Source organism: Triticum dicoccoides, chromosome 5A (genome assembly GCF_002162155.2).
Source record: "Triticum dicoccoides isolate Atlit2015 ecotype Zavitan chromosome 5A, WEW_v2.0, whole genome shotgun sequence".
NCBI classification, from domain to species: Eukaryota; Viridiplantae; Streptophyta; class Magnoliopsida; order Poales; family Poaceae; genus Triticum; species Triticum dicoccoides.
In genome coordinates, this window is record NC_041388.1 from 523,815,485 (window position 1) to 523,820,876 (window position 5,392).

A 5,392-nucleotide genomic window follows, 5' to 3' on the forward strand; every position below is an offset into this window, starting at 1 on the left:
AAGGCGGGGTGATGGTGGCGGCGCGATCTGGAAGGGGAGGAGGAGAGCCAAGCTATAGGTGCAAGAGGACCGCGAGCTTCGGCGCGATCTTGGGGAGGGAGAACACGGCCTCGGCGTCTCCTGGAGGTGGAGGAGCGTGGTGGCGGCGAGCGGCTTGAGCATGCGCGATGAGGGGGGAGAAGGGGGCGGCGGCGATGGATCTGGGGAAAACACGGCGGCGGCGATGGAGTGGGAGGCGATAGGGTTTGGGTGGTTGGGCCGCCCGGTGGTGGGAGGGGATAGGGTTCTTTTTCTTTCTCTCTCTTTTTTTCTTTAGATAAATGGGATGGGTGGATGGATGGATGGATGGATGCCATGTCATCAATCCATGGCACAAACATTTCAACCAATGAGAACAAAGCATACGTAATTGTGTTTTTCTATGTGTTTCTATTTTTTTTTTGCACAAGGGTGCATTTTGGAATGGCATAATTTGTTCAAATTATATCATACTTTGCACAAAGGTGCATCTTGGAATGGCAAACAATGTTGCCTAAAAAATACATTTTTTTGGACGAAAAATTCATTTTCCATTTTTTGAGTGCCCAAAATGAGTTTTTTTTGTGAAGGACTTACCATATATTTGTTGGAAAAGCGGACCAAATTATTTTTCTAAAATACTAGGACATACTTAATGAACAATTGACCAAATGGTTGAGTGTCAGAAGCTTTGATCCACTCTCGTTAAAAAGACAAATTCCCGCCGATTCAGTTGGAAGCGGGTCAAATTTGAACTGCATCTGCCTCATAGTTTGCTATTTATTTTTTCCAAAAATTATTTCTAGGTACATAAGTATCTATTTAATCAGAGAAACACCAAAAAAATTCCAAGATTCAACCTCTAGCTAGGAACGGTCATTCCCGCCATTTTGACCGCATTTTGAAACGGGCATAAAAAATTCAAAAAAAATCAAAAAATTTGGAAACCTTCGCATTGTGTCATTATATGTGGCTAAGTTCCCAGGAAAAATAACAAACTTGTAATACATCAATTATTTTAAAAAAGTGTTCTCAGAAACGAGCTGTCATGTATGGAGATCAATGGCTTTCAAGCCAAATGATCAATCTTATGGCTACATTCATGACATAGTTTGTTCAAATGATCTCATATTGTGCACAAGGTTGCATATTGGAATGGCAAACAATGTTGCCTAAGGAAGTTACCATTTTCTTTGGACGAAAAAACCATTTTCCATTTTTTGAGTGCCCAAAAGGAGGTTTTTTTGTGAAGGACCTCCCAAATAATTGTTGCAAAATTGCATCAAATCAATTTTATAAAATATTAGGACATATTTAATGCACCATTGACCAAATGTTTGGGTGTCAAAAGTTTTGATCCACCTCTCGTGAAAAAGACAAATTCCTGCCGATTCAGTAGGAAGCGGGTCAAATTTGAACTATAGCTACCTCATAGTTTGCTCTTTATTTTTTACAAAAATCATTTCTAGGTACATAAGTATCTATTTAATAAGAGAAACACCAAAAAAATTCAAGATTCAACCACTTGCTAGGAACGGTCATTCCCGTCGTTTTGACCGCATTTTGAAATGAGCATAAAAAGTTCAAAAAAATAAAAAAATTGGGAAACATTCGCATTGTGTCATTATATATGGCCAAGTTCCCAGGAAAAATAATAAACTTGTAATACGGCAATTCTTTTAAAAAAGTGTTCTCAGAAATGAGCTATCATGCGTGAAGATTCATGGCTTCCAAGCCAAATGATGAATCTTATGGCCACATTCATGGCATAGTTTGTTCAAATGATCTCATATTGTGCACAAGGGTGCATCTTGGAATTCCAAACAATGTTGCCTAAAGAAGTTTTCATTTTCTTTGCACGAAAATTCATTTTCCATTTTTCTAAGTGCCCAAAATGTGTTTTTTTGTGAAGGACCTACCATATATTTGTTGCAAAATTGGACCTAATCAATTTTATAAAATACTAGGCCATATATAATTCACAATTGACAAAATGGTTGGGTGTCAAAAGTTTTGTTCCACCTCTGGTGAAAAAGACAAATTCCCGCCGATTCAGTAGGAAGCGGGTCAAATTTGAACTGCAGCTGCCTCATAGTTTTCTATTTATTTTGTCCAAAAATCATTTCTAGTTACATAAGTACCTATTTAATCATAAATACCTGGTTTGGTGGCGATACGTCGAGGTTTTGGCGGTGGCCGAGGCCCCCAACTCTAGAGCACGTAGACTCGCATGCCCGCCGCGTGGTCACCGCGTGACCGTGGCGTTGCCATGTGTTCTGGGCAGCCTAGGAATGTCTAGTGGGTTGGGCACTCCCCAGGTAGGTGATAGGAAGAAAATCACAACATAAGATTCTCACGAGGAGACCGATCGATGCTCAAACATGAATAAGCAACCAAGTGTTTGATTAGCGGTACGGGAAATGCACATGGCCAATGGGCGTGAGTTTTGACTGATGTTGATCATCTACTAAGGAGAATGTCTTCACAAATTTTTAGCTCAAGAGGAGGATCCTAGGTGGTACTTGCTTTGCAAAGTATCACACTAGAAAAAAATATGAATGTTGAAGCAGGGCTCAAAATAATGAATGGATTGAGCTGAAATTTAGTGGAGGATGGTTATTTGGGCATAGGAAAGCATTGTAGAAAATTGATACCATTTGGACATACCAAAGTAGTACTTCCTTGTCACATCCCTAGTTCTGGCCTGACCTATGCTTGCTTCCATCTGTGCATCATGTTAAAAATTTTGAAACTTGAACTGAGGAAAATTGGAAGCCTCAAAAACTTAAATAAAAGAAGGGCAAAAACCCTAAAATCTCATTCATTTTTCCAACATGCTCTTCTTAAATGTTTGATAATTTTTGGCAAGGGTTCTGGTCCCAACCAAAATATTGAACATTTTTAAGGATTTATTTTTGGGACTTTGGATTTAATTCATTAGCTATTTGAATTTGAATTATATTCATATAATTAGAATATAATTTCAAATATCCCTGAAATATTTTATGAGCTTTTGGAAAAGTCCATCTAGCAAAATAAAAATATTCAGAGGAGCTTTTGGCCTTGTTTGAATTATTTTAAATTCAAAACAGTGGCAAAAGATTAAATAAAAAAATAAATAAAACAAACAGAACAGAGACTTACCTGGACTTACCTGGCGCTCACCGAAGCCACCTGGACGGCCCAACACTTCCGGCCCAGCCCATCTCCACTCCTCCCCTGTCGTCTTCCTCCCCCTCGCCCCGAAGCTGCTCGGTGGCGAGCGCCGACGCCGCCTCGGCCACCTCCTGCTTACCGCTTCGCCCTGGCCTCTTCGGGTGACGCCACGCAGCCCCCTCGCTCCTCTCTCTCACTCTCTCCCAACCCCTGCTCCCTTCTCTGCTCTCCCCCTCTCGCGCCCGAGCGCGCTCGTCACCGCCGTCCACTGCCACCACGGACACCGAGCCTCCCTCGCTTCTCCGACTAGCCCAGATGCTCCGCCTCGACCCCCTCTTCCTCTCCACCGAGCCACGAGGTCCCGGACGCGCTGCAACGCCGCCACCATCGCCATTCCCGTCGCCGGCCACCGAAGCTCACCGCCGTCGATTCGCGACGTCTGGCGCGTCCCCGAGCCCACTGAGCCACCCTGCTGCCTCACTGTGAGCTTGCCGTCGTTTCCCCTCACCTCTCTCTCTCTCGCGCGCGCCCTGTAGCCGCCGCCCCACGAGCACCCGAAGCCGCCGTCCGCCATGGCCGGTGAGCTTCGTGCTCCCGAGCTCCTCCACCTGCGCTCGTTGCCTCCGAGTGCTCCTGACGACCCCAGTAACCCGTAGAGGCCCTCAGCTGATCTCGCCGTGCCGTGTAACGCCGAACCCGAGCACGCCCGAGCTCCGGCCACCGCTGCCGAGCTCGAGGCCATCGTCTCCGGCCGCCCTAGCTGCTGCTACTTGCTGAAACGGGCGCGGGTGAGCTCCAGCTCTCCGTAGCCGCTCTCCTCCGTCCATTTGGACGCCGGAGGAGCGAGCCCGAGCCCTCCGCCGCGCCTGTTGCCACCAGCGACGAACCATCGGCGGGTTAGGCCCTGTTGACCAGGGGTTTGACCTCCCCTGGGTCGATGACAGGTGGGGCCAGCCCCCTGTTAATTGGTTTAGTTTTTTTCTAACTTTTTTAACCACTGTTCACTGACAGGTGGGCCCAGAGCCCTGCTAATTTTAGCTTAGTACTAATTAACTTTTAGCTAACCCACTAAGTCACTGACGTGTGGACCCGCCCCTGTTAGTTATTAGTTAGGATTAGTTAGTGCTAATTAACCTAGATTAGTACTTAACCTAACACTAACTAATTCGGTTAGTTAGTAGTGTCACTGACCAGTGGACCCCACTGGTCAGGTTTGACCTGGGGCGCCCAGTTGACCTGCTGACATCAGCATGACCTAGTGCTGACGCAATAAATCATTTTCTGGATTTATTTTAATTCAGGAAATTCCAGAAAATGATTTAAACTTCAAAAATTCATAGAAATTCAACCGTAGCTCAGAATGAAATAATTTATATATGAAAAATTATCAGAAAAATTCAAGGAATCCGTCTGTACCATTTTCATGCATGTTTGAACAATGTTTGTCCTATGTTTTCGACAAAACAAATAAAGGGCATTTAAATAACCATATATGGAGTTGGAATTTGAATCTTGTATTCAAACCAACTTCATTTAATCTGTTGCTAGTTGCATTAGCTCAAAACACATTCATATTGCCATGTCATGAGCATGCATCATATTGTGCATTGCATTGATCGTGCTTCTTCTGTGTTTGCCGGTGTTGTTCCCCCTCGGTAGACGTTGTACCGATGATGTGATCGTTGACACTGATGAAGACTCAATGCTATCTTCAGAAGTGCCAGGCACGCAAAACCCCCTTGTTCATTCCGATAAAATCCCACTCTCTCGCTCCTGCTCTCTTTTACTGCATTAGGACAACAACGACATATTTGTTACTTGCTGCGGTAGCTGAACCCCTTTATCCTTTGCATGACCTGTCATTGCCACAGTAAATTGATGAAACCCACTAGCATGAGTAGGAGTTGTTTGAGCCCTATTGTGCCTACTCATTCATGCTTGTTTGTCATGCCTGCTACTGCTTAGAGTTGAGTCAGGTCTGATTCATCGGGGATGAATCAGAGGCGTGTGAACATGTCCTACTGTGTGTGAGCTAAGTGTGTGAACACGATTTGGTAAAGGTAGCAGTGAGAGGCCATGTAGGAGTACATGGTGTGTTGTCTCATTGCAGCCGTCCTCAGGAACTGAGTTCTGTGCCTGTGATCCATGAACAACTACTACCACACATTGGGATCCTTAATTGACTCTCTCGGCTTATTAATCAACATGATCTCTGTCC